At 35.4% G+C, this 18807-nt stretch overlaps 1 long non-coding RNA gene across 1 annotated transcript in view; it reads left to right on the top strand.

The window, feature by feature from the left end:
• The window catches only part of LOC141277580 (uncharacterized), a 90278-nt gene extending 73139 nt beyond the window's left edge, over window positions 1-17139 (top strand). The window contains exon 3 of the long non-coding RNA XR_012329195.1: window positions 16987-17139. This is a non-coding gene — a long non-coding RNA (uncharacterized lncRNA). The remainder of the gene's footprint in view (window positions 1-16986) is intronic.
• Window positions 17140-18807: the final 1668 nt, after the last annotated feature.

The raw sequence follows: 18807 nt of genomic DNA, 5'->3' as shown, positions 1-18807 counted from the left end.
ATATAAGTAATCTTAGTCCTAATCTGTATCAGGAAGGCAAAAGATAATGTGTAAAGTTGATCAGTCAAGATTTAGCAGTGTAAGCATATTATTTAGAGACATGGAAGTGACAGCTATAAGGAGTTGAAATATTTAAGAATGGTTCCCTCCAGGGAGGAGTAGAGCCTAGGATTGTTTTCATAATAAATCCTTCTCTATTATTTGATTAAAACATACTATAAGTTTGAAAAATTCTTTTAAAAAGAAACCAACATTGATTATTGAAAATTTATAATTACAAATAAAATTAAGTGCTGAAAATACTGTGCATAGAGAGGTTCCAAAAAGTACATACTGTAGCACTATCTCCATGGATGGTGATAAATGTATTTTGTATTTTCCTTCCTTCTGAGATAGAAAACTCTGAGTCCTAATAAGGGCATGAAAATTATTCTTTTAAGGCTGAAGAAAAAAAAAGACCTTGACTGACCCTCCCTAAATAATTATGGACATAGTGAATGTCAGATTCCACTGCTCCTCAGTGGCTTGAACATATTCCTGAAAATCAGGAGACAATTGGTGGAGCTAAAAGGCAGTTAATTTGAAATGAATAAAAGGAACTGACTCTTTGCAATAGATATGGTTGACCTGTGAAATCTCTGCCATGGAATGTTACTGAGAAGAGTCATTTGCAGCTGGATTAAAACTGAATTCTGAATATTCACAGTCATATAAACTAAGGAAAAAGCAAGAAAAAAAGTAAGCCTTGAATGGCACCACCACATAATGTTTTCTGCAAAAATAGCTATCAGAAAATGATACTAAATGCTTTCCATATTGGGTATAGAAACCATTAAATTTTGTTTCAAAAATTAGTATATTGTGAGTGCTCTGTTCTCCTTCCCTCAAACTTAGCCACATTTGTAGAAAGAGACCCAATACAAAAAGAAATTTAAATATTTTCCATTCACTAACAACTATGCCTGATAAATACAGAAAACACTAACCCACAGGGAGGTTATGCATATTATTAGACTATCATTTCCTGCTTCTCAGAGAGTACAATTTTTTTTTTAAAGAAAAGAAAGATATTTTCCTTATCACAACTGCCCGTAAAGACATTGCAAGGGTAGACAATGTAGATGTAACATCCAACTCTAATATCAAATAATGATTATTAAGCTTGGCAAAATATTTTCTAAAAGTTTATTACTAAAAAATGAGAAGACAAGGATGTCTGCTATCACCACTTCTACTCAACTTTATACTGGAAGTTTTAGCCAAGGCAATTAGGGCAAGAAAAGGAAGCGAAACCATTCAGATTAGAAAGGAAGAAATATATTTATATTTACAAATGACATGATCTTATATATAGAAAATCCAAAGGAATCCACAAGAGAACTATTAGAACTGATAAATAAGTTCAACAAGGTTACAATACACAAGATCAATATTAAAAAACATCATTTGCATTTCTATGTCCTAACAATGAACAATAAAAAATGAAATTAAAAGATGTGGTACATATATACAATGGAATATTACTCAGCCATAAAAAGAACAAAATTGCACCATTTGCAGAGACGTGGATGGACCTAGAGACTGTCATACAGAGTGAAGTAAGTCAGAAAGAGAAAAACAAATATCATATATTAACGCATATATGTGGGATCTAGAAAAATGGTATACATTAACTTATTTGCAAAGCAGAAATAGAGACACAGACGTAGAGAACACACGTATGGATACCAAGGGGGTAAGGGGGTTGGGATGGATTGGGAGATTAGGATTGACATATAGACACTAATACGTATAAAATAGGTAACTAATGAAAACACACTGTATAGCACAGGGAACTCTACTCAATGCTCTGTGGTGACCTAAATGGGAAGGAAATCCAAGGAAGTGGGGTTATATGTATATGTGTGGCTGATTCACTTTGCTGTACAGCAGAAACCAGCACAACACTGTAAAGCAACTATACTCCAATAAAAAAAAAGGAAAAAAATAAAATTAAAAAATACAGCTATACTTTACGAAAGGGTCAAAAAGAACAAAATATTCAGGAATAAGTTTAACATAAGAAGTACAATACTTTTAAACTGAAAGCTACAAAATATTGTTTACAGAAATTAAGGAAGGCCTAAATAAATGGAAATACCCCCCATGTTCATGTATCAGAAAACTTAATATAGTGTTATGATGCAAATAGTTCCCATACTGAATTATAGTTTCAATGCAACCTTATCAAAATTCCAGCTTTTTTCCCAGAAAATTGACAAGCTGCTCCCCAAATTAATATGGAGATATAAGGGCCTCTGAATACTAAAATCAATTTTGAAAAAGAACAAAGTTGAAAGACTTCCCAATTTCACAACTGACCACGGAGCCACAGTAATAATGACAGTGTGGAACTGGCATAAGGATAAACATATAGGTTAGTGGAATAGAGTTGAGTTTACAGAAATAAATACATTTACCATCAATTGATTTTTGACAAGGTTGCCAAGACAATTCAATGGAGAAAAGTATAGATGTTTTAACAATTGGTGCTGAGACAACTGGATATACACATGCAAAAGAATGAAGTTAGACCCCTACCTCACACTATGTACTAAAATTAACTTGAAATGGATGATAGATCTAAATGTAAGAACAAAAGCTTGAGAACTATTAGAAGGGAACACAGGAGTACATATTTGTGACCTTGGGTAAGGCAATGTTTTTTTCCATACAACATCAAAAGCACAAATAACTAAAGAAAAAATAGATAAATTGTATTGAACCAAAATTAAAAGCATACTTCAAAGAACAACATTTATAAATTAAAAACACACAGAATGGGAGACAAGTATGCTAATCCTGTATCTGATGAGGAACTTGTGTTAGTATATGTAAAGAATTCTTAAAACTGTATGATAACAAGATGAATAGCCCATTTAAAAATGCAGAAAAGATCTGAACAGACATTTCTTCAAAGAAGATATACATATGGCCAATAAGCACATGAAAAGATGCTCAACATCATTAGTTATTAAGGAAATGCAAATCATACCCACAGTGAGATACCACTGCATATCCATTAGAATGGCTATAATAAAAAAGACATAAAATAACAAGTGTTGGCGATGATAATGAGAAAGTGGAACCCTCATGTGTTACTGGTGAGATTATAAAATAGTGAAACCACTTTGAAAAACAGTGTGGGAGTTTCTCATAATGTTAAAACAAGAAGTTATTATACCCAAGAGAATTGAAAACATATGCTAACAAATCCTCGTACATGAATATTTATAACAGTATTATTCATAATAGCCAAAAAGTGGAAACTACCCAAATGTCCATTAATTGACAAATGGATAAATATAATGTGGTATATCCACACAGTATTGTTCAGCCATAAAAATAAATGAAGTAATGATGCTATAACATGGATAAACCTTGAAAACATTATGGTAAGTGGAAGAAGCCAGTCAAAAAAGACTACCTATTATATGATTCCTTTTATATGAAATGTTCAGAATAGGAGTATACATAGAGACAGAAAGCAGATTAGTATATGCCAGGGGCTGGAGACAGGGGGAATGAGGAGTGATTATAACTGGTATGGAGTTTCTTTATGAGGGATGAAAATATTCTAAATTTAAATAGTGGTGAGGTTACACAACTCTGTGAATATACTAAAAACCATTGGATTGTACTCTTTAAAATGCTGAACTTTATGTTATGTAAATTACATTTCAATAAAAATATTATGAAATAATGAAGTCAATATTCAATGTGTTTTGTCAACATAGATTATATATAAGCAGACATTAGTAAAAGTAAGGAAAGGGTTATGTATAATTCTCTTTTAAGGTTAATGTTTAAACAAATTAATAGTGCAGTTTCAACCAGATCAATCCCTCAGGGCTGAGATCATTTTATGAATTACTAGTATGGTACCGCATTACACTAAAAAGGACTTTGTTTATGCACAGAATATATTCACTGGCAACTAAATAGTATAAAGTAGCAGTAGCTTTTAGAAAAACAAATTGCAGCATTATCTATTTAAAATACATATTTTTACATACATGCATGCACATTCTACTCTGCAATTAGAAATCAACAGATTTTACAATACATCCATTATACCATTCAGGGGATAATTGAAGGATGTAATGCATACCATATGATTACTCAGAACCATACAAAACATTAATTAAAGCATTAGTAATACGTTTTTGAGATACCAACTTCATCAAATAAACAGTTGTTGCAAAGATAATGTGGAACTATAGATCTCAGACCAAAAGTACTGTTAAATGAATGCCTTGGTGGATCAGATAATCACATGGTGGAGTTATGAGAAACATTAAGAACATAATGAAAGTTGATTCACAATAAAATATCACTAGAGAAAAAAAAACCCGTATAGTAAAGAAGTAAAACATGTTATATTTTGCCTCTACTTTTAATTTGGTGCCCCAGCCCTGAAATCTGCATTTTGTTATCAAATTACAGCTCAATTTTTAAAATGTCAATTCTCGTTATTTGTAAATTATTGATCCTCTCCCTTGCATTCTGCTGTAACATGATGTCCATGGCTAAACTTGTACTTCTCTATTCTAGCCATGGAATAAACCATCTCAGCAATAAGCCATGGTCCTTTTTAATTGGCAATAGTATTTAGAAACCAAGATCTGGGGACTAGGTCTTCTCATTGTTACTGGCATCATCGCCTCTAGGCCTTCTGAGGAGCAAACTAGGAAATATATTAGTGAGAACAATGAAGAAAATCATAAGTTCTCATGTATATGCTCAATTGAAATTAAACATTAAGTCAGTTTTTCTTAAAATTGTTTTTATTTTACATCTGTGTCTTTTGTCTTTCATTCTTAAGAAAGGTTGATTTACCCTACCCCACAATATACATAATAGCTTCAAAATTACAATGCCAGTATTGCTACTAAGAGTGAAATTACTAAGTGGATTTTTACTTTTCTCTGCCTTTTTCTTTTTCCTTAAAATATATCCTACTAAAGATGTACAGTCTCAACACTGTATTCAAAAGTCACGTCACTTGAAACAGTTATTTTTATGTGTGATTATTTTCCCAATTTGATATGCAGTTAGATTTGTTTATTTTGGCTTGTTTTAGAGATCACTGTTTTCCCTTTTTGTTTAATTATGTTTTTGAATATATAAAATATATGGTTCAAAAGTAAATAATTTATGAAAAATATATATTTTTAGGGTCTCACCTATATATCTTTCCCATAAGCCCCATTTCCCCACCTAAGGTATAGGAGGGATCATCTGTGGCAGACTAAAAGAGGTCCAGGTATAATGTCTAGGTAAACTGAAGTGCCATAGGGAGACAAATAGGGAGCATAATAGGATCAATTAATGTAGAAACAGAAGGAAGAATCATATATGTCAAAATAAGCTGGAAGAAATAAGGAGATCAACATAATCAAGGGAGATCAAGGATGTCAACATGATTCACTTTCTATCACATAATGTCCAGGCGATATCATACAGATTACAATGGATTGCATGTTTTGTACTAGTTGTTCTAAGTGTTTTGTTTCTTAATGTTTCATAGTGGAAATGCGTAAGCAAGCACATATGTGACCTCATGAGAGTAAAGCAAAGGCTACTCATCTTCTGTCTACTTATTGTGATTTTAAATACTTTTGGGTCCACAAATATTGTTTGTTGCTAGAGAAATCTGAGATCCATGAGAAAGCTATTCGGAATGAGGCAAAAGATTGACTATATTTATTAAATAGTAATTTTCTTTATAATGAGCTGGGGGTGAATATTAACAAATGTTGACTGTATGAAATAAGAAAAATGAAAATATGATGTTGGAAAAACATAATGATCTAAAGCAGCGGTCCCCAAACTTCGTGGCACCAGGAACTGGTTTCGTGGAAGACAGTTTTTTCACAGATGGGTGGTGAGGAGGGGGAGAGGTTCAGGCGGTAATGCAAATGATGGTTTAGGCAGTAATGCGAGTGATGGGGAGTGATGGGGAGCAGCAGGTGAAACTTCACTCGCTCGCCGCTCACCTCCTGCTGTGAGGCCCAGTTCCTAACAGGCCACGGACCAGTACTGATCCGTGGCCAAGGGGTTGGGGACCCCTGATCTAAGGTACAAGACAATGATAACGTAGGAGGTGGGAGAGGGAAGAAGGACCTTCTATTGTTGAGAAGTGGTGAAAGTACTAATTTATGTCATACTCCCATAAGTGAAGGATACATTTTGGTATCTTTGGGGTAAATACCAATAGAATAATAAAGGAATATATAAATACCAAGGGAATAATAAAAGTATTGACGGAAAAGAAGATTAAAAAATATATTTAAAAAGAACAACAGTCAAGGTGGTACAAATAAAACAAACACTAAGATGATGATTAAACCTAATTATTCCTAAACCTAATTGATAAATATTTGAGTAAATATTCCAATTATAAAAGAAAAATTGTCAGAGTGAATTTTCTTTTCTTTTTCTCCATGGTTTGAACAAATATTGAAGTTCTGCAACAATGCTGATTTTATTTGTCAAATTTAAATTCTCCTAAACAGATAGTTCTACAATGCTCTTCTGTTTAGGTTAGATATGGGCACCATATTTAACTGTTCAATTATTATTATTATTTTTTACATCTTTATTGGAGTAAAATTGCTTTACAATTTTGTGTTACTTTCTGCTGTATAACAAAGCGAATCACCTATACATATGCATATGTCCCCATATCTACACCCTCTTGTATCTCCCTCCCACCCTCGCTATCCCACCCCTCTAGTTGGACACAAAGCACCGAGATGAACTCCTTGTGCTATGCGGCTGTTTCCCACTAGCTATCTATTTTATATTTGGTAGTGCTATCTATTTTATATTTGGTAGTGTATATATGTCCATGCCACTCTCTCACTTTGTACCAGCTTACCCTTCCCCCTCCCCATGTCCTCAAGTCCATTCTCTACGTCTGCATCATTATTCCTGTCCTGCCCCTAGGTTCTTCAGAACCTTTTTTTTTTTTTTTTAGATTCCATGTATATGTGTCAGCATACGGTATTTGTTTTTCTCTTTCTGACTTACCTCAGTATGACAGACTCTAGGTCCTTCCACCTCACTACAAAAGACTCAAATTCGTTTCTTTTTATGGCTGAGCAATATTCCATTGTATATATGTGCCACATCTTCTTTATCCATTCATCTGTTGATGGACACTTAGATTGCTTCCATGTCCTGGCTATTGTAAATAGTGCTGCAATGAACATTGTGGTATATGACTCTTTTTGAGTTACAGTTTTCTCAAGGTATATGCCCAGTAGTGGGATTGCTGGGTCCTATGGTAGTTCTATTTGTAGTTTTTTAAGGAACCTCCATACTGTTCTCCATCGTGGCTGTATCAATTTACATTCCCACCAACAGTGCAAGAGGGTTCCCTTTTCTCCACACCCTCTCCAGCATTTACTGTTTGTAGATTTTTTGATGATGGCCATTCTGACCAGTGTGAGGTGATACATCATTGTAGTTTTGATTTGCATTTCTCTAATGATTAGTGATGTTGACCATCCTTTCATGTGTTTGTTGGCAATCTGTATATCTTCTTTGGAGAAATGTCTATTTAGGTCTTCTGCCCATTTTTGCATTGGGTTGTTTGTTTGTTGATATGGAGCTGCATGAGCTGCTTGGATATTTTGGAGATTAATCCTTTGTCTGTTGATTTGTTTGCAAATCTTTTCTCCCATTCTGAGGGTTGTCTTTTCGTCTTGTTTATGGTTTCCTTTGCTGTGCAAAAGCTTTTAAGTTTCATTAGGTCCCATTTCTTAACTTTTCTTTTTTTTTCCATTTCTTTAGGAGGTGGGTCAAAAAAGATCTTGCTGTGATTTATGTCATAGAGTGTTCTGCCTATGTTTTCCTCTAAGAGTTTGATAGTGTCTGGCCTTACATTTAGGTCTTTAATCCATTTTGAGCGTATTATTGTGTATGGTGCCAGGGAATGATCTAATTTCATTATTTTACATGTAGCTGTCCAGTTTTCTCAGCACCATTTATTGAAGAGACTGTCTTTTCTCCATTGTATATTCTTGCCTTCTTTATCAAAGATAAGGTGACCATATGTGAATGGGTTTATCTCTGGACTTTCTATCCTGTTCCATTGATCTGTATTTCTGTTTTTGTGCCAGTACCATACTGTCTTCATTACTGGAGCTTTGTAGTGTAGTCTGAGGTCAGGGAGCCTGATTCCTCTGGCTCCGTTTTTCTTTCTCAAGATTTCTTTGGCTATTCGGGGTCTTTTGTGTTTCCATACAAATTGTGAAATTTTTTGTTCTAGTTCTGTGAAAAATGCCAGTGGTAGTTTGATAGGGATTGCATTGAATCTGTAGACTGCTTTGGGTAGTAGAGTCATTTTCACAGTGCTGACACTTCTAATCCAAGAACATGGTATAGCTCTCCGTCTGTATGTATCACATTTAATTTCTTTCATCATTGTCTTATAGTTTTCTGCATACAGGTCTTTTGTCCCCAACGTAGGTTTATTCCTAGGTATTTTATTCTTTTTGTTGCAGTGGTAAATGGGAGTGTTTCCTTAATTTCTCTTTCAGATTTTTCATCCTTAGTGTATAGGAATGCCAGAGATTTCTGTGCATGAATTTTGTATCCTGCTACTTTACCAAATTCATTGATTAGCTCTAGTAGTTTTCTGGTAGCAGCTTTAGGATTCTCTATGTGGAGTATCATGTCATCTGCACACAGTGACAGCTTTACTTCTTCTTTTCAGGTTTGGATTCATTTTATTTCTTTTTCTTCACTGAGTGCTGTGGCTGAAATTTCCAAAACTATATTGAATAATAGTGGTGAGAGTGTGCAACATTGTCTTGTTCCTGATCTTAGTGGAAATGGTTTCAGTTTTTCGCCTTTGAATACAATGTTGGCTGTGGGTTTGTCATATATGTCCTTTACTATGTTGAGGTAAGTTCACTCTATGCCTACTTTCTGGAGGGTTTTTATCATAAATATGTGTTGAATTTTGTCAAAAGCTTTTTCTTCATCTATTGAGATGATCATATGGTTTTTGTTATTCAACTTGTTAATATGGTGTATCACATTGGTTTGCTTGTATTGAAGAATCCTTTCATTCCTGTGATAAACCCCACTTGATCATGGTGTATGATCCTTTTGATGTGCTGTTGGATTCTGTTTGCTAGTATTTTGTTGAGGGTTTTTGCATCTATCTTCATCAGCTATACTGGCCTGTAGTTTTCTTTTTTTGTGACACCTTTGACTAGTGTTGGTATCAGGGTGATTGTGGCCTTGTAGAATGAGTTTGGGAGTGTTCCTCCCTCAGCTATATTTTGGATGAATTTGACAAGGATAGGTGTTAGCTTTTTTCTAAATGTTTGATAGAATTTGCCTGTGAAGCCATCTGGTCCTGGGCTTTTGTTTGTTGGAAGATTTTTAATCACAGTTTCAACTTCCATGCTTTTGATTGGTCTTTTTATATTTTCTATATCTTCTTGGTTCAGTCACAGGAGGTTGTGCTTTTCTAAGAATTTGTCCATGTCTTCCAGGGTGTCCATTTTATTGGCATGTAGTTGCTTGTAGTAATCTCTCATGATCCTTTGTATTGTGCAGTGTCAGTTGTTACTTCTCCTTTTTCATTTCTAATTCTGTTGATTTGAGTCTACTCCCTTTTTTTTTTTTTTGATGATTCTGGCTAATGGTTTATCAATTTCATTTAACTTCTCAAGGAAACAGCTTTTCGTTTTATTGATCTTTTCTGTTGTTTCCTTCATTTCTTTTTCATTTATTTCTGATCTGATCTTTATGATTTCTTTCCTTCTGCTAACTTTGGGTTTTTTTTTAATTCTTCTTTCTCTAATTGCTTTAGGTGTAAGGTTAGGTTGTTTATTTGAGCTATTTCTTGTTTCTTGAGGTAGGATTGTATTGCTATATACTTCCCTCTTAGAATTGCTTTTGCTGCATCCCATAGGTTTGGGTCGTCATTTTTTCAAGTCATTGGTATTTTTTGATTTCCACTTTGATTTCTTCAGTGATCTCTTGGTTATTTAGTAGCGTATTGTTTAGCCTCCATGAGTTTGTATTTTTTACACTTTTTTTCCTGTAATTGATATCTAGTGTGATGGCAATGTGGTCGGAAAAGACACTTGATACCATTTCATTTTCTTATATCTAACACGGCCTGATTTGTGACCCAAATCTGATCTATCCTGGAAAATGTTCCAGGAGTACTTGAGAAGAAAGTATTCTGTTGTTTTTGGATGGACTATCCTATAAATGTCATTTAAGTCCATCTTGTTTAATGTATCATTTAAAGCTTTTGTTTCCTTATTTATTTTCATTTGGATGATCTGTCCATTGGTGAAAGTGGGCTGTTAAAGTCCCCTACTATGATTATGTTACTGTCAATTTCCCTTTTTATGGCTGTTAGCATTTGCCTTATGTATTGAGGTGCTCCTATATTGGGTGCATAAATATTTACAATTATTATATCTTCTTCTTAGATTGATCCCTTGATCATTTTGTAGTGTCCTTCTTTGTCTCTTGTAACATTTTTTATTTTAAAATCTGTTTTGTGTGATATGAGAATTGCTACTCCAGCTTTCTTTTGATGTCCATTTGTATGGAATATCTTTTTCCATGCCCTCACTTTCAGTCTGTATGTGTTCCTAGGTCTGAAGTGGGTCACTTTTAGACAGCATGTATAGGGTTTTTGGTTTTGTATCCATTCAGCCAATCTATGTCTTTTGCTTGGAGCATTTAATGCATTTACATTTAAGGTAATTTTTGATATGTATTTTCCTATTACCATTTTCTTAATTATTTTGGGTTTGTTATTGTAGGTCTTTTGTTTCTCTTGTGTTTCTTGGTTAGAGAAGTTCTTTTAGCATTTGTTATAAAGCTGGTTTTGTGGTGCTGAATTGTCTTAGCTTTTGCTTGTCTGTAAAGGTTTTAATATCTCCATCGAATCTGAATGAGATCCTTGCTGGGTGGAGTAATCTTGGTTGTAGGTTTTTCCCTTTCATCACTTTAGATATGTCCTGCCACAGCCTTCTGGTTTGCAGAGTTTCTACTGAGAAATCAGCTGTTAAGTTTATGATGATTCCCTTGTATGTTATTTGTTGCTTTTGCCTTGCTGCTTTTCATATTTTTTCTTTGTATTTAATTTTGGATAGTTTGGTTAAAGTGTGTCTTGTCGTGTTTCTCCTTGGATTTTTCCTGTATGGGACTCTCTGCGCTTCCTGGAGTTGACTATTTCCTTTCCCATATTAGGGAAGTTTTCAACTATAATCTCTTCGAATATTTTCTCAGCCCCTGTCTTTTTCTCTTCTTCTTCTGGGACCCCTATAATTTAAATGTTGGTGCATTTAATGTTGTCCCAGAGGTCTCTGAGACTGGCCTCAATTCTTTTCGTTCTTTTTCTTTATTCTGCTCTGAGGTAGTTATTTCCACTATTGTATCTTCCAGGTCACTTATCCGTTCTTCTGCTATTGATTCCTACTAGAGAATTTTTAATTTCTTTTATTTTGCTGTTCATCACTGTTTGTTTGCTCTTTAGTTCTTCTAGGTCCTTGTGAAACGTTTCTTGTATATTCTCCATTCTTTTTCCATGATTTTGCATCATCTTTACTATCATTACTCTGAATTCTTTTTCGGGTAGACTGCCTATTTCCTCCTCATTTGTTTGGTCTGGTGGGTTTTTACTTTGCTCCTTCATCTGCTCTGTTTCTCTGTCTTCTCATTTTGCTTAACTTACTGCATGTGGGGTCTCCTTTTGGCAGGCTGCAGTTTCGTAGTTCCCGTTGTTTTTGGTGTCTGACCATAGTGGGTAAGGTTGGTTCAGTGGGTTGTGTAGGCTTCCTTGTGGAGGGAACTGGTGCCTGTGTTCTGGTGGATGAGGCTGGATCTTGTCTTTCTCGTGGGCAGGACCGCATCTGGTGGTGTGTTTTGGGGTGTCTGTGAACTTATTATAATTTTAGGCAGCCTCTATGCCAATGGGTGAGTTTTGTTCTTGCCTTGCTAGTTGTTTGGCATGGGGTGTCCAATACTGTAGTTTGCTGGTCGTTGAGTGGAGCTTGATCTTAGTGTTGAGATGGAAATCTCTGGGAGAGCTTTTGCTGTTTGATATTATGTTGGGCTGGGAGGTCTCTGGTGGACTAGTGTCCTGAACCCGGCTCTCCCACCTGAGAGGCTCAAGCCTGACACCCAGCTGGAGCAACAACACCCTGTCAGCCACTCAGCTCATAAGAAAAGGGAGAATAAATGAAAGAAAAAAATAAAATAAAAAGTTATTAAAAGAAAAAAAATTTAATATAAGAAATAAAAAATTAACAAGAAAAAGGAAAGAAAGAAAGAAGAGAGCAACTAAAGCAATAAACAAATCCACCAATGATAACAAGTGCAAAAAGTTTCCAAAGAAACCCCACAGAAAACAAAAAAATAGACAGACAGACTCCTAGGACAAATGGTAAAAGCAAAGCTATACAGACAAATTCACATACAGAAGCATACACATACACACTCAGAAAAAGAGAAAAAGGAAAAATATATATATATATTAAAAAAGGAAGACAGCAACCAAATCAACAAACAAATCTACCAGCGATAATAAACTCTAAATATAAAGAAAATAACTCTAAAGATAAACATAAAACCAGAAGCAAATTAGATGCAGAAAGCAAACCCCAAGTCTACAGTTGCTGCCAATGTCCACCACCTCAATTTTGGGATGATTCGTTATCTATTCAGGCATTGCACAGATGCAGGGTACATCAAGTTGATTGTGGAGATTTAATCCGCTGCTCCTGAGGCTGCTGGGAGACGTTTCCCTTTCTCTTCTTTGTTCGCACAGCTTCTGGGTTTCAGCTTTGGATTTGGCTCCACCTCTGCATGTAGGTTGACTGAGGGTGTCTGTTCCCAGCCCAGAGAGGACAGGGTTAAAGGAGCAGCTGATTTTGGGGCTCTGGCTCACTCTGGCCGGGGGTGGGAGGGGTACAGTATGCGGGGCGTGCCTGCGGCGGCAGAGGCCGGCATGACGTTGCAACAGCCTGAGTTGCATCGTGTGTCCTCCTGGGTAAGTTGTCCCTGGATCACGGGACTCTTGCAGTAGTGGGCTGCACAGGGTCCCAGGAGGGGAGGTATGGATAGTGATCTGTGCTTGCACACAGGATTCTTGGTGGCTGCAGCAACTGCCTTAGCGTTTCATGCCCGTCTCTGGTGTCTGTGCTGATAGCCGCAGCTCACGCCCGTCTCTGGAGCCCGTTTAGGCAGTGCTCTGAATCCCCTCTCCTCGCACATCCTGAAACACTGGTGTCTTGCCTCTTCGGCAGGTCCAGGTTTTTTCCCGGACTTGCTCCCAGCTAGCTGTGGTGCTGTAGCCCCCTTCAGGCTGTGTTCATGCAGCCAACCCCAGTCTTCTCCCTGGGATCTGACCTCTGAAGCCTGAGCCTCAGCTCCCAGCCCCCACCAGTCCCGGCTGGAGGGTGAGCAGACAAGCCCCTCCAGCTGGTGAGTGCTGGTCGGCACCGATCCTCTATGTAGGAATCTCTCCACTTTTCCCTCTGTAGCCCTGTTGCTATGCTCTCCTCCATGGCTCTGAAGCTTCACCCCCCGTCCACCCCCCGTCTCTGCCAGTGAAGGGGCTTACTAATGTCTGGAAACTTCTCCTCCTTCACAGCTCCCTCCCAGAGGTGCAGATCCCATCCCTATTCTTTTGTCTGTGTTTTTTGTGTTTTCTTTTGCCCTACCCAGGTATGTGGAGAGTTTCTTGCCTTTTGGGAAGTCTGAGGTCTTCTCCCAGTGTTCAATAGGTGTTCTGTATGAGTTGTTCCACATGGAGATGTATTTCTTATGTATTTGTGGAGAGGAAGGTGATTTCCACGTCTTAACTCTGCCACCATCTTGAAGGTCCCCCAGAGTGAGTTTTCAAGAGAAAAAAACCTATGCTACTTTTAAGAGACACACTTTAAATATAAAGATACAGGAATGTTGAAAATAAGGGGATGCAAACAATATACCCGGCAGACACTAACCAAAAGAAAGATGGTGAGGTTTTATTTTATTAATATCAGATAAAGGAAATGTTAAGACTAGAAGCATTATTGAATATGAATGATAAAAGTTTCAATGAAGATATAACAATTATAAATTTGTATTTACCTAATAGCATGCAATAAAAATATATAATATATAAATTGGCAGATTTACAATGAGAAATAGTCAAGTTCATAATCACAATAGGAGACTTTAACACAGAACTCTGTAACTGAGTATAAAAGCATACAGAAAACAGTATGGATATTGAAGATTTGAATGATATTTTAACAAATTTGCCCTAATTGACATATGTATTGAAAGTGGTGATGGATAATCAAAGAATACACATTATCTTCCATGCTCATGACTGCAGTCAGGCGAAAAAGCATGTATCAGCACCGTTAAAAGACTGAAATCATATATTCTCTGACCCCAAGGGTATTAAACTAGAAATAAATAACAAAATGATAACTATAAAAAACTCATATGTTTGTAAATTGGGAAATACATTTCATTTCTAGATACCTCATAGCTAACACAATACATTTCAATGGAAATGAGAATATATGTTTTTAAAGTAGTGATAATAAAAATATGTATCAAAATATGTGGGCTTCAGCTTAAACCATGCTTAGATTGTCATATATAAACTTAAATTCATATGTAAAAATAGAAAAAAGGATAAAAATCAGTTATCTAAATGTCCATATTAAGAAGGTAAATAGAGAACAGAAAATTAAGCCCAAATAAAGTAGAAGGAAAGAAATATAATGAGAGCAGAAGTAGATGGAATAATAGTAAATGGTATCAACAAAGCTAAAAGTTGGTTAACAGACAATAAAATTAACAGTATCCTGGCAAGAATGATCAGAAACAAGATAGAAATGGCACCAATTATCAACATTAGGAAGGAAGAAGAGGATGTTACTACAGATGTTGCATTAATTTTTTTTAAAAGACCGCTATGAACAAATGTAAGCCAATGTATTTGAATATGTGGATAAATTTCTTGAATAGGACAACACGCTAAGACTGACACAATAATGAATATAAATGTGAGTCATCTTATACCAATTAAGGAACTCAATCTATAATTTCAAGCTTTCCCACAAAGTAAATTTCAGAATCATATGGTTTAACCAGTTAATTGTTCCAAAACTCTGAGAAGATATAATACCAATCTTATGGAAATCTTTCTAGACAATAGAAAATCAGGAAAACTCGCTGCTTATTTTATGATGCCTGAATACCATTCATACCAAAACCTGACAGGGACAATGGAAAATTACAAAGCAAACTCTCAAACATAAATGGAAATTTTCTAAGCAAAATATTAGCAAAGAAAATCCTTGGGTATATGAAAAATAATTCATTATGATCAATTTTACTTTATTCCTGAAATGTGAAGTTCATTTTAAAAATCATTCAATGTAATTTGCTATCATAACAGAATAATGGAGAAAGCAATATGATCCTCTCAATAGATATGTAAAAAATGGTTTATAAGACTTACGATACAATTCTTAGAAAACTAGACATATTAGATAACTCCTTAATCTAATGAAAGGTATCTATAAGAATAAAACAGCTAACAAAAATAAATGCTGCATGATTGAAAGCTCTCTCCTTAAGCTCAGAAACAATACAAAAATAGCTTCTATTTTTGTATTGTTTATGTCTGTTCAAATTATACTGGAGAAGTTCTGGTTCCAGGGAAGATGGAGTAAGTTCACTTTTTTCCTGTCTCTCCTAATGAATGCACCTATAAAATATGGACAGAATGCATGATACAGCTATTTGAGAAATATGAAAAGTTAATAGCAACAGGCAAACTGGGAAAGATTGCCAGAATTGACGTGACACCAAGCTGGCTGTGAATTTATTATTGTTTTCCTCTGCTTTCCTTAAGCCTAAACTCACCACAGCAAGACACCTAGACATGAGCACTATAGCACAGACAGAGTTACCTCCAGAGAAGCCCTCTAGCTCTAGCTTGAGGGCCAGGAAATGGTATCCCTAATGCTCATAGAGTGCGGAAGTCACCCATTTTTTTCCCCTCTGTTCTCTTGTGCACCAGCAATCAGGAAATTCCATGAGGGCAGAAACAATAGCCAATGATAGGAAACTTAGGAGCCAAACTCTGAGGAAGAGTAACCTTCCTCTTCATTTAGTGGAGCTGTGGCTCCAAAAGGGTGGGTCTCTGTTCTTGTGTCACTTGAACCCAATAAGTACTGGGGAAATCATGGAGAGGGAGAAACTTTGGAAAGTAACCTCATCAAGTTTATAAAATCACCCTCAAGCCATACGTGTCTGGAACTGATCCAGATTAGCATATTTCTAAAGTCACTGGAGAGCTTAGCGAATGATATACTACCACCTAGGTCACAGACTGTAAACCAAGGACATATTTGAAAAACACTACAAAGATTGCGAAAACTGAACTGATATGGAAATAAGGCCACAGAAGGAAGCCATAAACTTGCAGCCTGACCTAATCAGGACTAAAAGTCAACATCCTTCACAGAATTTAAATTAGACATGTAGTTTCATAACTTAATAATCAAAATATTTAGAATAATATTCTAAATTATGTATCATATAAAGAACCATGAAAATTTAAATCCCACAGGAAAATCTGGTTAACAGGTACAAAAGGCCAGAATAACACTGATTTGGGATTATCGGACAAAAACTCTAACGTAGCTATAAAAGTAGCTCTAAAGTAGCTCTATAAAGAGAAGCATCTCATCCACAATAGAATCAAAAAAACAAAATACTTAGGAATAAATTTAACCAAGGGGATATATCTGTATACTGAAAAGTACAAGACCCTGATGAAAGAAAATGAAAAAGGTACAAAAAAATGTACTTGAAAGTTATTGAGAGTAGATTTTAAGTGTTCTTACCACAGAAAAGAAATGGTAATTTTTTTTTTTTTTTTTGCAGTATGTGGGCCTCTCACTGTTGTGGCCTCTCCCGTTGCGGAGCACAGGCTCCAGACGCGCAGGCTCAGCGGCCATGGCTCACAGGCCCAGCCGCTCCACGGCATGTGGGATCTTCCCGGACCGGGGCACGAACCCGTGTCCCCTGCATCGGCAGGCGGACTCCCAACCACTGCGCCACCAGGGAAGCCCAGAAATGGTAATTATGTGATGTGATAAAGGTGTGAGCTAATGCTACAGTGGTAAGAATATTCCAATACATAAGTGTATCAAATCAACACATTGTGCACCTTAAACTTACACATATTATATGTCAACTATACCTCGATAAAGCTGAAAAATACTAAAAAAATAATAAAGTAGCTGTTACAAAAGTGATTAAGTAAGAAATTTTGAGCACTTTTACAACATTGTTAAAATAGGAAGTTTCATCAAAGAAATAGAATACAAAATGTAGAAAAAATGGAAATTTTTAGAACTGAAAGGTGCATTAACTGAAGTTTGAAAGAAACTCACTGTATAAGCTCAATAATAAATTGGAGATGACAGAGGAAAGAGTCAGTGAACATGAAAATAGATCTGTTGAAAAGACCAAATATTAACAATAGAAAGAAAAATATTAAAAATTAAAATGAGCAGAAACTCAGGTACTTGTGGAATGATAAAAAAGTTTAGAATCCATGTCATCATAGTCCCAGAAATAGAGAAAACATGTAGTATTGAAAAATATTGGAAAAAAAAATAGCTGAGAACTTCTCAAGTTTGTGGAAAGCTATAAACCTACAGATTCCAGAAGCTTAGTGTAAGCCAAATAAGATAAACCCAAGGAAATCCAGGATCAGACACATCATAATCAAATTGCTGAAAACTAAAGAAAGAAAAAATCTTAAAATGAAGCCAGAGAACAATGAAGTATTACTGATGGGGTATAATTCCAATGATTGCTGGTTTCTCATCAGAAAAGATGGAGCCTGGAAGGAAGTGGGATGACATATTAAAAGTGCTGTCATTTTGGAGTTATATACTCATTGAAAATATACATCAGGAATGAAGGTGTAATAAAGACATAAACATGGGTGCATAAAGGGATCTATGGAAGTATAAAATTTCTATATTCCAATACAATGTGGTAAGTTATCTATCCTAAATAGACTGTGAAATGGTAAGTATATATATTTTTTAACTCCTGGAAAAAATTAGTTTAAAAATTATACAAGTGATAAAAACAAGATCACAATATATAAATTAGAATGATATAATATAAAAGCAGTAAAGGGGAAAAATAATAACAACAACATCTCCAAACACTTAGAAGTTAAGCAGAAAATTTCCAAATAATCCATGGGACAAAGAAGAAACCACAGAAAAATTAGAAAATATTTTAATTGAACAAAAATAGAAAATACAGCATATCAGAATTTGTAGCAGTTAAAGCTGACGTTGGAAGGACATTTATAGCACTAAATGGTTACATTTAAAAAAGAGTAAGAGATTGAAGTACAAGACATTAGTGAAAGAAATTGAAGAAGACACAAATTAATGAAAAGGTATTCTGTGCTCATAGAATGGAAGAATTAATATTGTTAAAATGTCCATATTACCCAAAGCTATCTATGGATTCAATGCAATCCCTGTCAAAATTCCAGTGGCATTTTTCACAAAAACAGAAATGAAAAATCCTGAACTTTGTATATAACCCAAAAAGACCTCAAATAGCCAAAGCAATCTTGAGAAAAAAGAACAAAGTTGGAAGCATCATGGTCCTTGATTTCAAATAATATTAAAAAGTTATTGTAATTAAAACAGTATGGCATTGGCATAAAAA

Source organism: Tursiops truncatus, chromosome X (assembly GCF_011762595.2).
Source record: "Tursiops truncatus isolate mTurTru1 chromosome X, mTurTru1.mat.Y, whole genome shotgun sequence".
NCBI lineage: Eukaryota > Metazoa > Chordata > Mammalia > Artiodactyla > Delphinidae > Tursiops > Tursiops truncatus.
The sequence above is the reverse complement of the archived record's forward strand: the minus strand, read 5'-3'. Positions and strand labels throughout refer to the sequence as shown.